Genomic DNA, 22,257 nt, shown 5'->3' with positions numbered 1-22,257 from the left:
GATAAGATTTGCGCTGAAGGGATTTGGCTACGTCAGACAAGCTTGGATTATATTTCCTAGCTTAGAATCAGGAGGTTATCTGATTAAGGTGTTCAAAAATAATGAATTAAACTGCTGGGGCAGATAGGAAGAGACATTACTCTCTGGTATGAGAAGCCAGTTAAAATTTAATCCACAGAAAATTATCTTTATTCAAAAGGATGGGAACACAGGAGCCCCTGTCCCAAAAGGCTAGATAAGGAATCAAATTGAAATTATCTAAAAGGAAGATAAATATTTATTTACGTGTAATGGACAGCTCAGGGACTTGGAGAAAGGGCTTTGAATTATAAATATTGAAAAGATAATAAGTTACCACAGAGAAATTAACTTTATTGGTATTGGTGAAAAGCTGAAGACTTACAGGTCTATAGAAAAATGATCCTGTAATTGATCGCAGCACGTATTTACGAACCCATAAAGCAGCAGGTAAATTTACATGCAACTTCCTTTCAACAGTATTACGTTGTGCATTGAAAGATATAATATTTCTGTCTTTTAAAACAGCTTTAAGAGTAAAATACATGTGGAGAAAGAAAGGGAGGAAATAAGAGTTGAACAGCTAAGTAATTTATTTAAAGAGGAAGATGTGGGTATAGTGGGCGATATCAGGGAATGGTGGCAAGGTGAATGAGCAGTAGGAAGATAAAGAGTTAAGCAATGCTATGGACTCAAATAGGTGAAGTATGTATGATTGAGGATGGGAATTGTTGAGGGCCATATTTTCCTGAAAACTCACTCCAAATGGCAAACCAACCTCTACCTTCCAGTCAAACATATAGAGAGATAGAGAGAAGTAACAAGTTTGAGAGAGAGAAGAGAAAAAGAGACTAAGGTAGGCAAGAGTGAGTATCAGCAACACAAGTGTGACCATATAATCTAACTTGCTATGTGAATGCCACTGGTAACATATTTAAAGTATTGTATATTTCCTGCAATGTCCACACTTTAGCCATCACATTTCAGACATCATGTTTGACTGCATCCCATGATTTACCATGAGCAATGTCACAGAAGATCTATTAGTATATAATATTTTAATTGATATCCCAATATTATACACAAGACCAGACTCATGACGTATTCTGGTGTCTCCACCAAATTTACTATAAAACTGACCGTGCAAAGTCCAAATAGCGCCTCTTAAGGAGGCTCATCAATTAACTTGTCCCGCTTAACTTCCATCCTTTATGCAAGAAAGTGCCACTTTGTTGCATGCTTGATAAACCAGGCACGGTCATCATTATATGACTATGTGCAGCTTCACTGTTGCACCCAATTAAAAGCATATTTCTGATTTGTACAACTCAGTTTTGACACTGGCAGATTTAAAGGAATAAATTAAGTCAAATTAGTAATATGTTTTGTCTAGCAGATAATAGGAAAAACTCAAAATTGCATGTAGTTTTGCCACTGGTCACATAAGTTGTTTGTGATCAGTGAATATATGTAAAAAAAACAAGTCTAAAAAGGGTATTATATACTTATAGGGTGCCAAATTTAACTCTACTCCGACCCTTAAATTTGATTCAAAATGATGCCTTTCCAGTTGCCAAAATTAAAATACAATTTAGCATTTATAAAAACATTAAGGTTAATGTACACAAACCGGAAATTATCAACAAAGCCTATTTCCACTGTATAATGTTATTGCACTACCAGTTTGTACATGTATAGAACAGTACAGCACAGAACAGGCCCTTCGGCCCTCGATGTTGTGCCGAGCAATGATCACCCTACTCAAACCCACGTATCCACCCTATACCCGTAACCCAACAACCCCCCCTAATCTTACTTTTTAGGACACTACGGGCAATTTAGCATGGCCAATCCACCTAACCCGTATATTGAACATTTTTTTCAAAATCTTGCAAAGCAGGCCTACACACATTACCGGAACAGTAACATGCAGACAAAAATAGGAGGAATTGCTTTTAAAAGGCGGGCTTTTGGACCTAGAGGAAATGTCACCCTCTACAGCTGCACTATCCTCCTCCAACCTTCAGGCTATGAATGCTTCTCATTCACTGAGATCCGAATTCGTATCCTCCGGAAAGAAATATATTTGAAAAATCAGGGCGATGCAGAAATATATCTACATCAAAGATTGCCTCAATTGAAAATAAGGTCAATCATTGTATTCTTTAGAAAACTACATAAAACGTTGCAAAATCTGTCTCCTTCACGATCCTTTGCACAATTCTAATTTAATGTATTCTCCAGGTGCGAGGATTTTCATTTTAGCGAATCCAACTAACGCTAAGCATCACATTCTAAAAAGCACAATCACAAAAAATAATGCATTTGTGCGATATTCCTGTTTCAATAATGGAAAATAAAACGATCGTACTGTACCTTACTGAGAGGAGGAGGAGAGAAAAAAGCGTACAGTTTGTTAAAACGGGAAGTAATCTTCAATAAAAGGCAGTTTCAAGCTGAAAGTGCAAGAACTGTTACTTCCGGGTTGGTCAATTGTACGTCATTTGGTTCAGGTTTGTAACACCATCTCGGTCACAAAATGACTAAAAATGTAATCAGTTGACAAGGGTTTTGCTTCTCATACTTATCGTTCATACATGTATAAAATCATGACATACACGATAAACGAAGTGTTCACTGTTCTGTGGAGGAAAAGGTGGATTTTTAAAAACCTTGTCCAACCAACATAGAGCTAATCTAGACAAGCTTTCACAATCTCGCAGCTCTTTCCTGTGAGTGAGAAAAGGAAGCATGAATTAGCGAAATAACGAGCTTACATTGCCAGACATCAGATCGGTTGCCACTCATTCGAAAATCAATGTACGTATATGTTGTTTTTTTAAAAGGGAAGTTCAGAGCACGACTGGAGACTGATGTATAGGGATCCTGTTTATCCCGAAGACGAAAGTGGGCAGTTTCAGCAGACTATCTTTTCAAGGGGCGTTGTCAGTGCATTGGAATTTTTTTTGTGGGGTGGTGGTGGGGGGGAGTGCAGCAGTCTTCGTCCCTGTAACAGCGTCTGAAAGCTGAAAAAATAATTGCGCCATGACAAGTGTGAAGACATTGGGCAAATGCTATTTCTGCTGCAGCACAGCATTTTGTAATGCTATTTCCTCTTCGTTTTTATAACATGCAATTACACTTTTAATAAACGATGTTTCTCTCCAGCAGACATGATAGAATTCCAGAATGGTGTCACATCATTGGCTATTACTCTGAATACCAAAACCTGGCGCAGTGTCTTTGTACAACAACTTAAACAATGACAGTGTCCCTTTAAATGTGTGCCCTCGCGTTGAATGTTTTGCTTTGACATTGACGCTCCCAACCTTTGATGCAATCACCAATTTTTCCTAAAATAATGCGAGTTTGAGATCGACAACACAGTGCAAGTTAGCGGTCTGTGACTTGGGGTGCGATTCTCCGGAAAGATTTCTAAGCGTGGTAGCGAGCAGGATCTGTGTTGAGCTTCCCGGCTCTCGGCCCAGCGAGGGTGGCAGCGCAATACAATAATTGGTCCACTTAAGGAGGCCCCATGGGCTCCACGCTGCAAATGAAGACTCGCCAGCCAATTTGCCAGGACCGCGCTTGCCAGCCCCCTGCTAACAAGGTCGAGCAGCACTTAAACAGCTCTTACACCGCCAACCCCACTCAGCTCGCCGCTATGGTGTCGAGATGACCAGTCCCAAGATCTGGAGATGCGGACCTAGGGAGGGTCTTAGATGAGGTCGAGGCCAGGAGGGATGTCCTGTTCCCCCAAGGGTCCCGGAGGATGAGCCACAGGGCAGCCAGTGCCACCTGGGTTGAAGTGGCAGCGCCATCAGCTCGGACAGCGTGACTAGACAGTGCCGCAAGAAGGGTAACAACCTATACCAGGCCTGCAGGATCTCCAGCCGACGGCACAGGCCCATCCGGGGTTGTTCCCCCCCCACACCCCAGAAGACCATCACGGAGGAGAGCTCCGAGGATGCAACCATCGTTGCGTCACAGCTTTCATCGCCACCCTCCAGCAGCGCAGAGACTCTCACCTCGGTGGGCAACATTAGTGGTCAGGTCTTTGAGGACATTCTGCTGAGCACCTCACAGTTGCTGATGCACAACAGGTGGAGGCAGTAACATCCAGATGAGACAGCAGTCAGAGGTCTGCTGGATCCCAGGACCCAGCTGGTTTACCCAGAGCTAATGCAGGTGTTAGGGTGCGGCCATGACATTCTGAGGGAGATTCCAGCGAACTCCAGCACGTCCATGGCCCATTGGAGGAGCCCCAGAGGCGACGGGCGCAAGAGATAGCGCCTGCAATGCGTGGAACCGAGGCCAACATTGCTAGGGTGGCAATCGCAGTGGAGAGCTTGGTGCATAATGTCAGCAGCATTAGTGCAAGTGTCCCAAGGCATGGCACAGTTGGTGACGGCCATAGCGGAAGGCCTTGGGAGGCTGTCCAACTCGCTGGGGGAGGTAACCTTGATGAAGTACTGCGGGACACGACCTGCTCTCAGATGGGAATGGCCAAGGCGCTGCAGAGCTTGTCCCAGTCGCAGGTGGGCATTGCTGAGGCACTGCAGAATGTGTCCCAGTCACTGAGGAGCATCGCCAAGGGTGTCAACACCATGGTGCAAACATTGGGGAGCTGCCAAGACTAGCAGAACCAGATGATGCAGGGACAGCTGGGGCTCAATCCAGCTGCCCCTCCATTCGAGGTGAACCCCAGGGCCCCATCCCACGTCCTAGGGTCCCCGCAGCAGCCCTTCCACCAGGTTCACGTTTTTTAAAAGGAGTACTAATTGGTGCCAGTGTGACCACTTACTGGGGATGTAGTTGGATATGGGGTGGCTCCAGCTAATTGTATGGAAATAGGCCTTAAGTGGTGATTTATGGATTTCTCGCCATGCTACAGTGGGATCCCAATTTTGCCTATGGAGAAGGCCGGTTGCATCGCAATGGTTTGCCGCCCAGCGCAGTTCTCATTTTTAGCATCTCCTACTATTCACCGGCCTCATCATGCTCGGGCCCGATGAGGCCATTGAATCATTCTCTAGGATACAACTAGGTACGATGAGATCAGAACTGGAATGCGTATCAGTACAAACCTGTCAATGTTGCAGAATTTGGATGAATGAGATTTTCAGTTCTAGAATCATAAAATGGTTATAGTATAGAAGGAGGCCATTTGGCTCATCATGTCCATGCCAGCTCTCTCCAAGAGCAACTCACCTAACCCCACTGCCATTTCCTTGTTGTCCTGCAGGTTTTTTCTCTCCAGATAATTATATAATTTTTTCTTGAAAGCCACACTTGATTCTGGCTCCACCTACACTCTCAAGCATTGAATTCCAGATCCTATGTATCTGAGTGCACAAAGAAAATCCTCATGGGACCATTGGTTCTTTCGCCATTCACCTTAGATTAGTTTCCTCTGATTCTTGACCCTTTCTGCAATGGAGATAGTTTCTCTCTATCTACTGAGTCCCAGTCCCTAGGGTTAAGGTGCTAAATTGGGGGAAGGCTAACTACAGCCAGATTAGACAGGATTTGGAGGCTGTTGTTTGGGAGAGGCTGTTTGAGGGTGAATTCACATTTGGCATGTGGGAGTCTCTTAAGGAGCAGTTGATGGGAGTGCAGGACAGGCATGTGCCAGTAAAAAGGGAGGGCAGGAAAGGCAGAATTTGGGAACATGGATGACCAGGGAAATTGAGAATCTTTTCAAAAAGAAAAAAGATTTATATGTGAGTTACAGGCAATTAAAAACAGATAAAGCACTTGAGGAATACAAGGAAAGTAGAAAAGAGTTCAAGCAGGGAGTTAGGAAGGCAAAAAGGGGTCATGAAATGTCCTTGGCAGACAGTATCAAGGAGAAACCCAAGACATTTTATACGTATATTAGGAACAAGAGGGTAGCTAGAGAAAGAGTTGGTCCACTCAAAGACAAAGGAAGGAAAATATGTGTTGAACCAGAGGAAATAGGTGAGGTCCTTAATGAGTATTTTGCATAGGTATTCACAAAAGAGAGGGACACGTTGATTGGTGGTATCTCAGAGGGATGTGTAAACACTTTAGAACAGGTTGTTATTACGAGGGAAGAAGTGTTGGGTGTCTTAAAAAGCATTAAGGTAGACAAATACCCAGGGCCAGATGGCATCCATCCCAGATTACAGAGAGACAAGAGATGAAATCGCTGGGCCTCTGACAGAAATCTTTGTGTCCTCATTGGCCACAGGTGAGATCCCAGAGGATTGGAGGAGAGCCAATGTTGTACCATTATTAAGAAGGGTTGCAAGGATAATCCGGGTAATTATAGGCCAGTGAGTTTGACGTCAGTGATAGTGAAATTGTTGGAAAAGATTCTTAGAGATACGATCTATGCACATTTGGAAGTGAATGGTCTTATTAGCGACAGACAGCATGGTTTAGTATCCGGGAGGTCATGTCTCACTAATTTGACTGAATGTTTTGAGGAGGTGACAAAAATGACGAGGGAAGGGCTGTGGACGTTTTCCACATGGACTTCAGAAAAGCATTTGGTAAGTTGGCAGGCTGGTGCAAAAGATTCGATCACATGGGATCGGGGTGAACAAGCTGGATGGATTCACAACTGGCTTGGCCAAAGAAGACAGAGGGTAGCAGTGGAAGGGTGTTTTTCCGAATGGATGTCTGTAACTAGTGGTGTTACACAGGGATCAATACTGGGACCTCTGCTCTTTGTAATATATATAAATGACTTGGAAGAAAACATAGCAATCTGATCAGCAAGTTTGTGGATGATACTTAGATTGCAGGAGTTGAGGATAGTGATGAAGATTGTCAGAAAACACAACAGGGTATAGATAGGCTGCAAAATTGGGCAGAGAAATGGCAGATGAAATTTAACCCGGACAAATGCGAGGTGATGCATTTTGGTACATTCAATACAGGTGGGAGCAATAAAATAAATGGCAGAACCATCAGGAGCATAGAGACACAGAAAGACCTAGGCGTGCAGGTCCACAGATCCTTAAAAGTGGCAGCACAGGTGGAAATGGTGGTAAAGAAAGCATATGGCATGCTTGCCTTCATAGGACATGGTATCGAGTATAAAAGCTCGAAAATTATGTTACAATTATATAGAATGTTGGTTAGGCCACATTTGGAATACCGTGTCCAATTCTGGTCACCACACTAACAGAAGGACGTGGAGGCTTTGGGGAGAGTACAGCAAAGGTTTACCAGGATGTTACCTGGTATGGAGGGTATTAGCTATGAGGAGAGACTGAATAAACTGGGATTGTTCTTTCTAGAGAGACGGAGGCTGAGGGGCGATCTGATAGAAGTTTATAAAATTATTAGGGGTATAGGTCGGATGAATAGTTGGAGGCTTTTTCCCAGGGCGGAAATTATAATTACAAGGGGGCACAAGTTCAAGGTGAGGGGGGGGGACAGGTTCAGTGAAGATGTGCGGGGGAAGTTTTTTTACACAGAGGGTGGAATGCACTGCCAAGTGAGGTGGTTGAGGCAGATACGTTGGCGACCTTTAAGACTTATCTGGATAGGCACATGAACAGACAGGGTACAGAAGAATACAGGTGGTTGGCCTAGATAGGGCACGTGATCGGCGTAGGCTTGCAGAGCCAAAGGGCCTGTTCCTGTGCTGTATTGTTTTTTGTTCTTGTTGCTTTGAACAACTATTTAATCTCATCTCAGTCTTTTCCTTCTCTCAGGAAAACAACCCAGCTTCTTGTGCGAACTCTTCCTGTTATTTTCTTTGTTCCCATTTTTTAAATTTTATTATTTTTGGTCCCTGGATCCATAATCAGGATGTGCCTTTAAAGAGAAGACTCAAGCTGAAGCAGCCTGCTTGTCAAGACATTTGTTCCTAGGTTTTGTATTTTGGCGAGGAGAAAACAGACTTGTCAGTGCCGCGTGAATCTGAGGAATCAGTTTTGGAGGAAGGCGATTTGATTAACTAACTGACAACCAGTCAGTGTTCTGCCTGAAAACAGTCAATGATTGGTTCCTTCATGATGCTTCTGGTTCAATATCCCAACTAGTGCAATTCCAACTCATGCCAGCGTCTGATTCACTGCGGTTTGAGATTGGTACTGGAACGCCTGACAAGCTGGAGCTGCATATAAGCACTCTACTCCCCACACACTCTCATTCCAGCCAAGAACATGCAACCCCGGAGAGAGGCCCTGAGATTCGCAGATGCAGAGCTCAAGATGTTGCTAGATGCTGTGGAGGAGAGACGGGACACCCTGTTCCCCAGGGTGTGAAGGCGGCTGCCACCCGCTGATGGCAACCGAGCTTGGGCGCAGGTGGCAGAGGCCGTGGCCCTACCACAAGGACCGGGCAGCAATGCAGAAAGAAGCTGCACAACCTCCTCAGGCGGCCAGGTTGCATCACCGTCGCAGAGCAGAGGGCGTTGGACCTGGTCGGTGAGGTTGGGGGGGGGGGGGGGGGGGGCGGCACGGTGGCACAGTGATTAGCATTGCTGCCTACGGTGCTGAGGACCCGGGTTCGAATCCCGGCCCTGGGTCACTGTCTGTGAGGAGTTTGCACGTTCTCCCTGTGTCTGCGTGGGTTTCACCCCCACAACCCAAAGATGTGCAGGTTAGGTGGATTGGCCACGTTAAATTGCCCCTTAATTTGAAAAAATGAATTGGATATTCTAAATTTAAAAAAAAAAAGGTTGGGGGTGGGAGGGGGGGGGGAACTGAGCAGGCAGTCGCAAAGGCAGAAGTCGGCATGAGACAAAAAAGTGAGCCCCCAATGCATTTCAATGTCCCTATGACACATAAGTCCTCCCCTCCCCCCCAATCACCACCACCCATGATCTGTCCACCTATCTTGTCTTGGGTCTTGCAGGGTCACCGCAAAACAATGAGGAACGGCTGGTGTTCCCCGCCCCGAGTCGCAGACCTGCGACAAACCGTACTACATGTCTGGGGACGATACTGACTTCTCGTCACTGCTGTTATGCCAGAGACACTCACCTCACCTCGGTTGGCCATGTTAGTGAAGAGGCTCCTAGGACACTACCTCCCTGGTGTACACCACACACATGCAGCGGTGCATCATGTGGAGGTAAGAACCCCTGAGCGGGTGGATGGTCGGAGGTCGGCCCGACCCCAGGGACTAGCTGCCAACCAGACAGGTATTGTGCTTCTGGAAAGGGCTGTCTCTCGATATTGAAGATGCTGGCGCAGAGCCGGAGACTGCATGAGGGGGTGTCAGCAACCATCCAGCACCTGCAGGTTCAGTTGGAGGAGTCCAATTGCCTCAGGAGCAGGAGGCGGTGCCAGCCATGCATGTCCCAGACCAACTCCGCATGGGTTACATCCGTGGAGGAGGTTTTGGGTGTGAAGGTTTCGGCCATGGGACAGGATGTCTAAGACCTGGGGCACAGTGTGCGGGCAGTGGTTGAGGCACAAGACATGCCAGCCATGTCACTGGCAGCCATGTACCAGGGCCACATGGACAGTGCTGCAGCGCTCCTGGGCGAGGCCCAGTCGCAACGGGCCGTGACTGCGGGAATTGAGAGCATTGATCTGGTGCTGGCTGATCTGAGCCATTCCCAGAGGGAACTAGTTCAGTACCTGAGTGATGTGGCCCAGTCCCAGACGACGTGACACAGTCCCTGTGTTCCATGGCCATGAACATGGAGACCCTAGTCGAGACGGGAGCGGGCCTCCATGACTGGCAACAGCAGGTGATGGTGGAGCCGCCGGAGCTCCCTCCGCCGGACCCCTGTCCCACCAAGGAGTAGGCCGAGGGAAGAGGAGTTGATGAGGCCCATGCCGGTCACACCTGCAGGAGAGATGCCGGAACACTGCAGCACCTCTGAATCTCCCCCATCTGTCCCTGGCACATCCGATGGGCAGAGTGAGGTGATACCATGACAATTGTGACTCCTGGATGACTGCTGGGCCCATCTGAGCCCTTTCGCTCCAGAGGAGAGCCGCCAAAGAAGACAAGGGTCTTAGGGCAGGGTACGCAGCATGCCGCCTCAGCTTCTGATTTGACCCCTGGGGGACTCCTCCTTTCCACCTCCTCCAGGGCCTGTTGGGCGACTGGCTCTCCATCGTCACCGGCTAGCTCCTGCTCCTCTGGGGCAGGCCATGCAGCCTCAGTGCGTTCTCTAGGTCTGCTGCGGCCAGGCAGATGCCAACCACACCTGACTGTACTCCAAACTCCATTTTCTGCAGGGGTAAAGGGCAGACTTGTTCGCATGGTGAATACTCCTATAGAACAGTACAGCACAGAACAAGCCCTTCGGCCCTCGATGTTGTGCCGAGCAATGATCACCCGACTCAAACCCACGTATCCACCCTATACCCGTAACCCAACAACGCCCCCCCCCCCCCTCCCCCCCCCCCCCTTCCCCCCTAACTTTACTTTTAGGACACTACGGGCAATTTAGCATGGCCAATCCACCTAACCCGCACGTCTTGGACTGTGGGAGGAAACCGGAGCACCCGGAGGAATCCCACGCACACACTGGGAGGACGTGCAGACTCCGCACAGACAGTGACCCAGCCTGGAATCGAACCTGGGACCCTGGAGCTGTGAAGCATTTATGCTAACCACCATGCTACCTGTGCCCAACCAGGTCCACTGGGCTACATGCTGGCCCTGGCCTGCACTGCAGCCTCTGCCCCCACATGTCCTCCCCATTCCCGGTTATAGCGCCCCCCCCCCCCCCCCCCCCTACAAGTTTCCCTCTGCAGCACGCAACTAACCCTGCTGGCCATTTGTCATATCTATTTGCCATTCCTGGTCCAATTTTTCAATTTGTCCCTGGTCCTTGAAAATATTTGTTCCACCTTGTTAGGTACTTTAAAAAAAAAAATTTTATTGGCATTTTCAATTTTGCATTGTGAAACATTTTGTGTCCAATATTTACAACTTACACAGTTTCCTATGTAATAATAATAATATTCGCTTATTGTCACGCGTAGGCTTCAATGAAGTTACTGTGAAAAGCCCCTAGTCGCCACATTCCAGACATATGTCTTTCTTGATATATCTCCCCCCCCTTTCCGTCACCAGGAAGCCTCCTGCCCCACCACCTGTCTCTGCCAGAGTTACGCTCTGCAGCTACTGTCCCATGCCCACCTGTGGGGTCTACTGTGGGTGCCCTCCTTGGCTGGGCCACGCGCTACCTCTCCAGCAGGGTGTCACCGACTGGCACAATGCCAGGTGGCATGTGTGTGGGCAGGGGCGTGGACAGGGTTGGGCGAAGGGGGTTTGGCATGTATTGGACCATAACTACAGTGTGCTGTGGGTCCTCTGAACAACAAATGGGTTGACTCACCTGATGAAGGAGCTGCGCTCTGAAAACTAGTGACTCCAAACAAACCTGTTGGACTTTAACCTGGTGTTGTAAGACTTTTTACTGTTCCCACCTCAGTCCAACACCGGCACCTCCACATCGTAGCTCCCTTTGAAATTGGTCTGACTAGGCGCAGGTTGTCTGTTGGGTGCTCCTTAAGCATAATGAGGTGTGACTTTCCATTCCTAAAGGACATTAGTGAACCACATGAGATGCGATTCCAGATTAATTTAATTAATGGGCCTATCACAAAATGGAACTCATCCATTGTATAAATTTTGTTTCATGAATCATAATCATTTGTCATATCTATTTGCCAAGCCTGGTCCAATTTTTCAATTCATCCCTGGTCCTTGAAAACATTTGTTCCACCTTATATTAGGTACTTTAAAAAAAATGTTTTTATTGGCATTTTTAATTTTACATTGTGAAACATTTTGTGTCCAATATTTCCAACTTACACAGTTTCCTAGGTACATACGTCTTTCTTGATATATCTCCCTCCCCCCCCCCCCCCCCCCCCCCCCCCCCCCCCCTTCCGTCCCCCTCCTTGGTATCCCCCTCTTCTACCCTGGCTGTTCTATCACTAAGCTCCTGTTCTCCCTTTTTTTTTCTTTTTCCTTCTGTGTGTGGGGGGGGGGGGGGGGGGCGGCTGGAGCTTCCCGCCCCCTCTCCCTCTCCTCTCCCCTCCTTCTCCCTGAGGTTCTCTTGAGTTTCTTCCTCATTTCCTCCCCTTCCTCTTCAGTACCCTCTAGTGTTGTGTATTTTTGTGTACTCTTCCTCCGTCTCTCCCTCTTTTCCTAGTTGCTGTTAGCCTCGAACAGTTCTTGGAATTGGCTGACGAATTCCCCGCACGCTTTGTGGAAGCCTTCTTCCGATCTGCGGGTGGTGTACTTGATCTTCTCCAGATGGAGAAATTCCGCCAGGTCTGCCGGTCGGTCCTCAGCTGTTGGCAGTGCTGCTGACCAGCAGCCGAGCAGGATTCTCCAGCGTGTGATTACAGAAGCAAACGCAAAGGTGTGGGTCCTTTCCCCATGTGTAGCCGTGGCTGTTCCAAAACCCCAAAGAATGCCACTCTCGGGCACAACTCCAGCTCAGCCCCACAACCTTGGACATTGCCTTCAAGAAGGCTGTCCAAATCCCTACAAGTCTGGGGCAAACCCAGAATATGTGGGCGTGGTTGGCCTGGCCTCCCTGGCAGCATTCACATTTATCTTCCATCTCTGGGAAGAACCTTATCATTCAGGTTCAGGTTAGGTTCTGTGCACCACTTTAAACTGCATGAGGCTGAGCCTTGTGCAGGAGGAGGTGGAGTTGGCCCTGCTCAGTGCTTCGCTCCATAGTCCTCAACCCACTTCCGTTCTCAGTTCGTTCCCCTCTTTCTTACTGTCCGTGTTTATCAGGTCCCCTAATAGTGTGGTTCTCGGGACCGTGGGGTATCTGACCATCTCCTTGCGGAGAAAATGCTTTACATGAATGTGCCTGAGTTTCTATCCTGTTGATAGTTCCAGGTCTTCCATCATAGATCATAGAATTTACAGTGCAGAAGGAGGCCATTCAGCCCATCGAGTCTGCACTGGCTCTTGGAAAGAGCACCCTACCCAAGGTCAACACCTCCACCCTATCCCCATAACCCAGTAACCCCACACCATGGATTCTTGGATTCTTATCATGGCCAATCTACCTAACCTGCACATCTTTGGACTGTGGGAGGAAACCGGAGCACCCGGAGGAAACCCATGCACACACGGGGAGGATGTGCAGACTCCGCACAGACAGTGACCCAAGCCAGAATCGAACCTGGGACCCTGGAGCTGTGAAGCGATTGTGCTATCCACAATGCTACCGTGCTCGCTCAGTGTCGCTAGTCTGTCTCCCATGTAAAAGTCGCGAACTGTTAGCATCCTCTCGTTCTGTCTCCATTTTTTGAAAGTGGTGTCGAGCATGGCTGGTGGGAATTTGTGGTTTCCACAGATGGGGACCATGGGGGGGCATCTCTGTTAGACCAAAATGTTGCCTCATCTGGTTCTATGTCTTTAGTGTGGCTGTCATCACTGGGCAGGATGTGTATTTCATCGGGTAGGATGGAAGTGCTGCCATGGCGAGGGCCCAGATGGTCGTTCCCTTGCAGGAAGACTCCTCCATCCTCACCCATTCCGTGGTGGGTTCACGTTTGCATCAACTCACTATCTCCACCGTAGCTGCCCAATGGTAGTACTGTAGATTCGGCAGTGCCATACTGCCCATAGCTTTCCTCCTTTGCAGTGTTGATTTGGGGATTCTTGAATTCTTACCCACCCCACACAAACGTCATGATCATTTTATCTATGCTGTAGAAGAAGGCCTTGGAGATGAAGATCGGTATAGATCTGAACAGGAAGAGAAATCTTGGCAGTACGTTCATTTTGATCACCTGCACCTTCCCTGCCAGGGAGAGCAGGAGCGTGTCCCATCTCTCTAGGTCCTTTTTAACTTCCTCTGCCAGGCTGGTCAGATTCCACTTGTGGACCGGGCCAGTCACGGGCTATTTGGATCCCCAGGTAGCGGAATTTGCTTTGGGCTAGTTTGAATGGGAGTTCCTCCAGCTCTGTCCCTCCCTCATCTGGGTTCACCGGAAATGCCTCGCTCTTGCCCAGGTTGAGTTTGTCGCCCAAGAAAGTTCTGAACTCTTTCAGAAGTTGCATGATTACTCTCAGGCCTTTCTGTGGTTCCGAGACGTAGAGCAGCAAGTCATCCTGCTGTGCTCTCTGCCTCCTCTTTGGATGCCCTTCCAGTTTTTTTGCGTCTTGCAGTGCGATCAGCAGGGGTTCAATTGCTAGGGCAAACTGGGGTGGGGACAGTGGGCATCCCTGCCGTGTGCCTCTGTACAGCTGGAAGTATTCAGCGCTGGCAGTGTTGGTCCAAATGCTCACCTTGGGGTGTTGTACAGGATTCTCACTCAGGAATTGAACCCTGCTCCTAGCCCAAACTGCTCCAGTACTTCAAAAAGATACCTCCATTCGACTTCGCCAAAGGCTTTTTCTCCATCCAGGGAGATGATCACCTCTGGTCATTGTTACATTCAGCAGCCGCCTGATGTTTGCAGTTAGCCACCTACTCTTGACAAAGCTCGTCTGGTCCTTTGCGACCACCTCTGGCATGCAGTTATCCAGTCTCTTGACCAGGACTTTTGTGAGTATCTTCACGTCCATGTTAAGCTGTGAAATGAGTCTGCACGATCTGCATTCCGTCGGGTCTTTTTTGTGTATCATTAATATCGTGGCCTGTGTTAGCGTGGGGCCAGGGGGCCATTCGCTAGCGAGTCTGCGAACATATCCCTTCGGTGTGGGGCCAGGGCCGGTGCAAATTTTTTATTCCCTGCCTGCATGGAGCTGATGCTCTCCATGATTTCTTCCAGATCTATTGGTGCTTTCAGCTTCCCCCTGCCTGTCCTCCCCCCACAACTGGCAGTCCAGACCATCGAGGAACAGTTTAATCTCCGCTCCCTTGTTGGGGGATTCGGAGGTGTACAGCCCTCAGTAGAAGGTCTTAAATGCTTGGTTGACCTCCATTGGCTCAGTTACCAGTGAGCCTCTGCTGATTTTTAAAAAATCTGCGCTATGTCCCTCGTGGCTGCCTGCTTTCTCAGCTGGTGAGCCAATAGGCGGCCAGCCTTGTCTCCGTGCTCATAGAAGATCCCCTGTGTCTGGCGGAGTTGATGTGCTGCTTTCCTGGTGGATAGCAGGTTCAAGTCCATTTGTAGCTTTTTCCCCTCTGCCAGAAGCTCTACTTTAGGGGCCTAGGAATACTTTCTGTTGACTCAACAAAGAACAAAGAAAAGTACAGCACAGGAACAGGCCCTTCGGCCCTCCAAGTCTGTGCCGACCATGTTGCCCGACTATACTACAATCTTCTACAATCGGCTACACTTCCTGGGTCCGTATCCCTCTATTCCCATCTTATTCATGTATTTGTCAAGATCCCCTTTAAATGTCACTATCGTCCCTGTTTCCACCACCGGCAGCGAGTTCCAGGTACCCACTACCCTCTGTGTAACAAACTTGCCTCGTACATTGCCTCTAAACCTTGCCCCTTGCACCTTAAACCTATGCCCCCTCATAATTGACCCCTCGACCCTGGGGAAAAGCCTCTGACGATCCATTCTGTCTATGCCCCTCATAATTTTGTAGACCTCTATCAGGTCGCCCCTCAAACTCCGTCGTTTCAGTGAGAACAAACCGAGTTTATTCAACCGCTCCTCATAGTTAATGCCCTCCATATCTGGCAACATCCTAGTAAATCTCTTCTCCACCCTCTCTAAAGCCTCCACATCCTTCTGATAATGTGGCGACCAGAATTGAACACTATACTCCAAGGGTGGCCTAACTAAGGTTATATACAGCTGCAACATGACTTGCCAATTCTTACACTCAATGCCCCAGCCAATGAAGGCAAGCATGCCGTATGCCTTCTTGACTACCTTCTCCACCTGTGTTGCCCCTTTCAGTGACCTGTGGAACAATACACCTAGATCTGTCCGGATTAAACTCCATCTGCCATCTCTCCACCCAAGTCTCCAAACGATCTAAATCCTGCTGTATCCTCTGACAGTCCTCATCGCTATCCGCAATTCCACCAATCTTTGTGTCGTCTGCAAACTTACTAATCAGACCAGTTACATTTTCCTCCAAATCATTTATATATACTACGAACAGCAAAGGTCCCAGCACTGATCCCTGCGGAACACCACTAGTCACCCTTCAATTAGAAAAGCACCCTTCCATTGCTACTCTCTGCCTTCTATGACCTAGCCAGTTCTGTATCCACCTTGCCAGCTCACCCCTGATCCCGTGTGATTTCACCTTTTGTACCAGTCTACCATGAGGGACCTTGTCAAAGGCCTTACTGAATCATCTTTGTGACCTCTTCGAAAACCTCTATCAAGTTGGGGCAGCACGGTAGCATGGTGGTTCGCATAAATGCTTCACAGCTCCAGGGTCCCAGGTTCGATTCCCGGCTGGGTCACTGTCTGTGTGGAGTCTGCACGTCCTCCCCGTGTGTGCGTGGGTTTCCTCCGGGTGCTCCGGTTTCCTCCCACAGTCCAAAGATGTGCGGGTTAGGTGGATTGGCCATGCTAAATTGCCCGTAGTGTAAGGTTAATGGGGGGATTGTTGGGTTACGGTTATAGGGTGGATATGTGGGTTTGAGTAGGGTGATCATTGCTCGGCACAACATCGAGGGCCGAAGGGCCTGTTCTGTGCTGTACTGTTCTATGTTCTATGTTCTAAGTTAGTGAGACACGACCTCCCTTTCACAAAACCATGCTGCCTCTCACTAATACGTCCATTTGCTTCCAAATGGTAGTAGATCCTGTCTCGAAGAATTTTCTCCAGTAATTTTCCTACCAGTGACGTAAGGCTCACCGGCCTGTAGTTCCCTGGATTACCCCTCGTGGCGGTCAATTGTTGCATGGCTGACTTCTCTTTGTCTCTGCAAGCCTTGAAGGCTATAATTTCTCCCCTTGATCACAGCCATCAGTGCCTTCCAAAACGTGGAAGGTGAGACTTCTCCGTTCTGGTTTTTAGCAACATACTCGCCTATGGCCTGTGATGTTTTCTGGCAGAACGTCTTATCGGCCAAGAGGTCCGTGTCCAGCCTCCATTTGGCTGCTGGGCATGCCTGTCACCAACCTCACACCCATGTAGTGTGGAGAGTGGTCAGAGATGACTATCGCGGAGTATTCCGCTCTTACTATGCCTGAAAGCACCGATTTCCCCAGTGCAAAGAAGTCGATCCGGTTGTATACCTTGTGGACCGGTGAGAAGAATGGGAACTCCCTCTCGCTGGGGCATAGGAACCGCCATGGGTCCACCACCCCCATCTGTTCTATGAATGAACCCAGCTCCCTAGCCATGCCTGTCTTTTTCCTCATTCTGGGGTTTGATTGGTTGGTCAGCGGTCCTGTATGCAGTTAAAGACGCCCCCCTATAATCAGTTAGTGTGTGTCAACGTTGGGGATTTCCGCCATGGTCTTCTTTATAAAGTCTGTGTTGGCCCAGTTGGGCGCGTGCACATTTACCAGAACTACCAGTGCCCCATCTAGGACACTGCTGACCATGACGTACCGTCCCCTTGGTCCGTAACCATCCTTGTCTCCGTGAACTTCATCCTCTTGCTAATCAGTATGGCTACTCACCTAGCCATCTGTCCCAACCCTTTCTTAGCCCCAGTCGGTCCTTCTCCCTCAGATATGTCTTCTGCAGGAAGACTATGTCATCTTTCAGACTTCTTATCTGAGTGAAGATACTGGATCTTTTCACCAGGCCTTTAAGTCCCCTGACATTCCAGGTAATGATCCTGATGGGGGGGGGTTTCTGTCCCCCCATTCCTGCGGGAGCAACCATACTTACCTGATGGACACGCCCCTGCACTCTGGGGTATCCCTTTCTTAGGGGGCTGTCCAAAATGTCCACGGTCACTGTTCTCACCATGAAGCTGGGCCCCTGCGCTCCGGGATTTCCTTTTGTCCAAGGGACACCCAACATGCCCGCCAACTGTGTATGCCACATGGGTGCGCCCCTGCACTCTGGGGTCTCCCTTTGTTTAGGGACCCTCCAAAGTGGCTGTTTGCGGCATCATCCTGTTTCCTTGGCCTGCTCCCTGCGTGCCAAAGCCAATCCGAGTGCCAACTCTTTTTCCTGTCCTGTTTCCTACGTATTCTTTGTTCCCCTCCTGCCCTTCTCCCTGCCTCTCCCGCTTGCTGTCCCCCCACTCCTCCGGCAGACACTCCGTCTCTGCCAAGAGGTTCGCTGTGGCCCCTCTTACTGCCTGTCTTCCTGAAATAGTAGTCCTTGCTCTGGTCCTTTTTTTTGCCAGGTCTGCCCTAATGTCCTGATAGATCCGGATTCTATGTCCTTGCCATGTGCTCACTTTGTCTGTCTAGCGTCGTCGTCACCGCAGGATCCTCTCACTGTCCTGGTACCGGTGCGGCTTCCTGATTATCGCTCTCGGCTGCTCTCCTGCCTTGGGTTCGGTCTGAGTGACCTGTGTGCCTGTCGAGTTCTGGGGGGTTGGGGAAGCTGTCCCTCCCGAATAAGTTGCCCAGCTTTTAGGTGAGGTAGCCTGTCGGGTCTCTGCCCTGGATGCATTCCGGCAGGCCCACGATCCGCAACTTCTGCCATCGGGACCAATTTTCCTGGTCCTCGACCTTCCCCTTCAAGCTCCCCTGGGCCGCCACCAACCTTTTCACCACTGCTTCCAGAGCGACAATCCTGTCACTCTGGTCAGTCGAGGCTCTCTCAAGGTCTTGGATCGTCCTCTCCACTTTCTTTCCCAGTCCATCGATCGTCTTTTGTAGGAGGACCATCGCCTCCGTCACCATCACCTTCACTGCCACATGGATCTCGATTCTAATCGCCTCTTTCATGGTGACCAGCTCCTTCTTTAGGAAAGTCCTCCATCCATCCATCTCCTGGTGGCGAGGGGGAGACTGATGCTCGGGTCGATGGTCTCCCCCTTTCTTGGGAGACCAGGGCTTCCTTGCCTCGTGGCTCCTTGCCGCCGGCTCATCCGCTCGTTGTTCGTGACCCTTTCTGCCACTTCTGCCATCCCTCCAGCCTCTTGATATCCCGTTCGCTAGCATTCTTTCCTTGTTGGTTCCTTTTCCTCCGTTGGGGTTGTTTTGTTATTGATCTTTTGGGCAAAATTCATCTAAGAGTGTCTTTTTTTGGTTCTGGCTGGGAGGAGAGCCACCAGATGAGCGTCTGCTCAGCACATCACCAGCACCGGAAGTCCCTTATGTTAGGTACTTGAACACAGTTTGGTGTTATAATATCTGAGTGATTGGCGACCAGCAGGTTTGAACAACAATAAACTATTTATTAGAATAACTATATCTATATGCAGAGTGCAAGGATGTGCTCCCGACTTCTACACTCCAGGATCAATTCTGCCAGAAAAGCCTACGCTCAGCCTTCTGGTTTCACAAGCTGCAGCCCAACTGGCCGATAGGGTCACATGATCCTTCCAAACCTTGCCCCTTCAAGGGGGCCCCTACTACAAGCATAATTAGCAAATTTCATAATAGTAGCAACAAAACCAAGCCATACAAGGTCAGATGAACAAAACCTTGGTCAAAAAAGTAGGTTTTAAGGAATGTCTTAAAGATGGAGTGGGACATTCGTGGAAAAATTTGGGAAAGGTATTCCAAAGCTTTGGGCTGGATATCTGAAGGCACAATCACCAATAGTGAAGCAATTAAAATCAGGGGTACACAAGAGGAGAAATGCAAAAGTCTCAAAGGGTTAGTATATTAGTAGAATAGTTGTAACAGTACCCAGTTTCTTCAGCAGTATAAACAAAGATGTGGATTCCTACAGTCACTAATCAACGTACAGATCAAGGCTTGTCCATTTAACTTCATCTTCTAGCTTGTACTACTTGGCTAACTATCTAAGTCACAGAACTGTATAAGAGATTCAATACAAAATAAATACAGTGCTTTCAAAAATTGGAGGTAATCCATTTTGCTAAAATGCTGTGGTAACTCATGCACACAGGCACTGTAAAAGGGGAACTTACTGGACTCTAACCAGATTGTACTGGATTATGCTCGATCGCTGCTTATTTAGGACAGGATACTCATTTATTTTAGTGTTCCACTTCTGGTTTTGAACAAGCAGTCTTGAACGTTGCACAGAATGAGAGTGAATCTCATTTGACATTCATATTTCATGGTAATAAGGGTGCAGTAATGCAGCTCAATTTATTTCATGTTTCACATTCAAATCCATTTAAAGTGGGCATTAAGCACCAGCAACATTATTGCACGTTGAGAAAAGAGCACTTAAGATGTGCCATGACACACCATTTCGTGTTATATGCTTCAAAGGGAATAGATGATAGTAGTAGGATCATTTTCACCTTCAGTTTGGGAGATGTCTCTGCAAGCTTGCCACTGAAATGAAGTTAACTGTGGCCTTCTAAAAGTTTATCAGATTTGTCAAGCAAATTCTTGCCTTTTGCAATCCATGTTGGCTGCTTCTAATTATTTTTCTTCATCCAGGCATTTAATAACTTAATCTTTAATTAAATATCCTCAAATGTTTCCTTCCGCTGATGTTGAACTAACTGGCCTGTAATTACAAAATTAGCACTGTCTCCCCTTTTGAAAATGGCAGTCACAAATGGCTACATCCTATCACTAGCATAATGCGTGACTGTAATTTCTAGGGCTCTGGATAATTGTTGCCCCATTCCCCTTAGGGTCCTTGGGTTTCTCCAATTAGATCCTGGTATTTTGTCCTCCTTTAACTTTACTAACTTCTCCGCCATTTATTTTATGATAACATTTAAGCAATTCAAGACTTACCCGCTCCCCAAATTTCCTTTGTAACAGTGCAATTAAATACTTAAGTATCCCTGCCAATTTTCACTTATCCTTAATGATCTATCCTCTTCTGTCATGGGTCCTGCTTCATGTTCACCAATTTTATTTTTATTGATCGATTTGTGGAACACTTCACTGTTCCTTTAAATTAATTTTGAAATTTCTTATATTCTTTCCTGGTTTTCATTTTTATTCTCCTCAAAATATTTCCATATTTTAGCCCGGCGAAGGATTTTGCTACAGTGGAAGGACGCGAGGCCCCCAAGCGTGGAGACCTGGATCAATGACATGGCGGGCTTTATTAAGCTTGAGAAGGTTAAATTCGCCCTGAGAGGATCGGTGCAAGGGTTCTTTAAACGGTGGCAACCTTTCCTCGACTTTCTGGCTCAACGATAGGGTACTGGGACAGTAGCAGCAGCAACCCGGGGGGGGGGGGGGGGGGGGGTGGGGCGTTGATTATGTTAGCTTATTTTATTTAAATTTGATTTATCTAATTTTAATTTATGGTTAAGTTCTCTTGTTTGGGGGGGGGGGGGGGGGGAATGTGATACATGTGATGTTACGGTATGGGGGGAATTGTGGGTGTTATGGGGCTGTTAGTTGCATATTACTGCTTTTTGCTATACTTTTTGTTATATTTTCTGCAAAAAATTCCAATAAAAAAATTAAAAAAAAAAAAAAAGTAAAAAAAAAAAAAATATTTCCATATTTTATGGTGTTCGCTCTTATTTTGATCGAAACTGGAGACCCCATACACCTTTCACTTTAACTTGTCTTTAATGTCTTCATTTAGCCGGGGAATTCAGAGACTTGCAGTTGTCTTTTTTAATATTTATATATTGGTCAGAATTCTCCGGCCGTTGCGATTCACTGTCCCTGCCAGTAGCTCACCCCCTGCCCACGGGTTTCTCGGCCACCTGTGGTGGCTTCAGTGGGACTTACGTTGGCCGTCAGGACCCTGTGGAAGTCCTCATATGCGGACCTACATAGGACATGGTCAGGAAATTTCAACCTCAGATGGATAATTCCTCGGGAAGTTCTGTGAATGTCTCCAACTCTGACTTAGAGTCATATTAGGTGAACAGAGAGACATTTACGTGGTTGTAGACATGCCTCCAGGATGGTATGCCAGGGTCAAGGATAGCACAGGTCAGCTGTAGGACATTTTTCTAAGGGAGGATGAACAGCCAGAGATTGTGGTCCACATTTGTACCAATGACTTGGGTAGGAAGGGAGATATGGTCCTGTAATAAAAATTTAGGGACTTCCGGTGGCGGCTATAAAGGAGTAAGTCGCACATTTGGTGGCTCCCGCTCGGGTCAAACTTCTGGACCTTTTCCCCCCGATTTTCTACTGGACTTGAACTGTAAAACTGAAGACAGAGGCAATTGTGTACTGAATTCCCACATCGGTGCATGGAGAGAAGGGCTAGAAGTGCTTGTAAAGGCAGAAACAGAAAGACAGAAGGCTTGGGCTGAAGCTGCAGCAGGAGGCAGCATGGTGGAGGACCGGACCTCTGCTTTGTCGACCCAGGGGTCAACGGAGCAGCTGATGCAAGTTATTCAGT

The 22,257-nt window shown here is 47.9% G+C and overlaps 2 protein-coding genes across 5 annotated transcripts in view; one reads left to right on the top strand and one right to left on the bottom strand.

Annotated features, from left to right (window-relative positions):
- fam49bb (family with sequence similarity 49 member Bb) overlaps nt 1-2,969 on the bottom strand; it is a 229,742-nt gene extending 226,773 nt beyond the window's left edge. Inside the window, exons 1-2 of one of the 4 annotated variants that reach the window (XM_038810155.1) lie at nt 2,796-2,969; nt 2,607-2,660 (exon numbers count right to left, since the gene is read on the bottom strand). The gene's annotated coding sequence lies outside the window, so the exon portion shown is untranslated. Of the gene's footprint in view, nt 1-2,394; nt 2,520-2,606; nt 2,661-2,795 lie in introns of those variants that run through there. The other 3 variants (XM_038810160.1, XM_038810156.1, XM_038810163.1) reach the window with 3 other exon arrangements.
- The window catches only part of LOC119972782 (elongation factor 1-alpha-like), a 143,291-nt gene that overhangs the window by 43,096 nt on the left and 77,938 nt on the right, over nt 1-22,257 (top strand). The window lies entirely within an intron of this gene.

This window comes from Scyliorhinus canicula, chromosome 10, assembly GCF_902713615.1.
Source record: "Scyliorhinus canicula chromosome 10, sScyCan1.1, whole genome shotgun sequence".
Taxonomy (NCBI): Eukaryota; Metazoa; Chordata; class Chondrichthyes; order Carcharhiniformes; family Scyliorhinidae; genus Scyliorhinus; species Scyliorhinus canicula.
The sequence above is the reverse complement of the archived record's forward strand: the minus strand, read 5'-3'. Positions and strand labels throughout refer to the sequence as shown.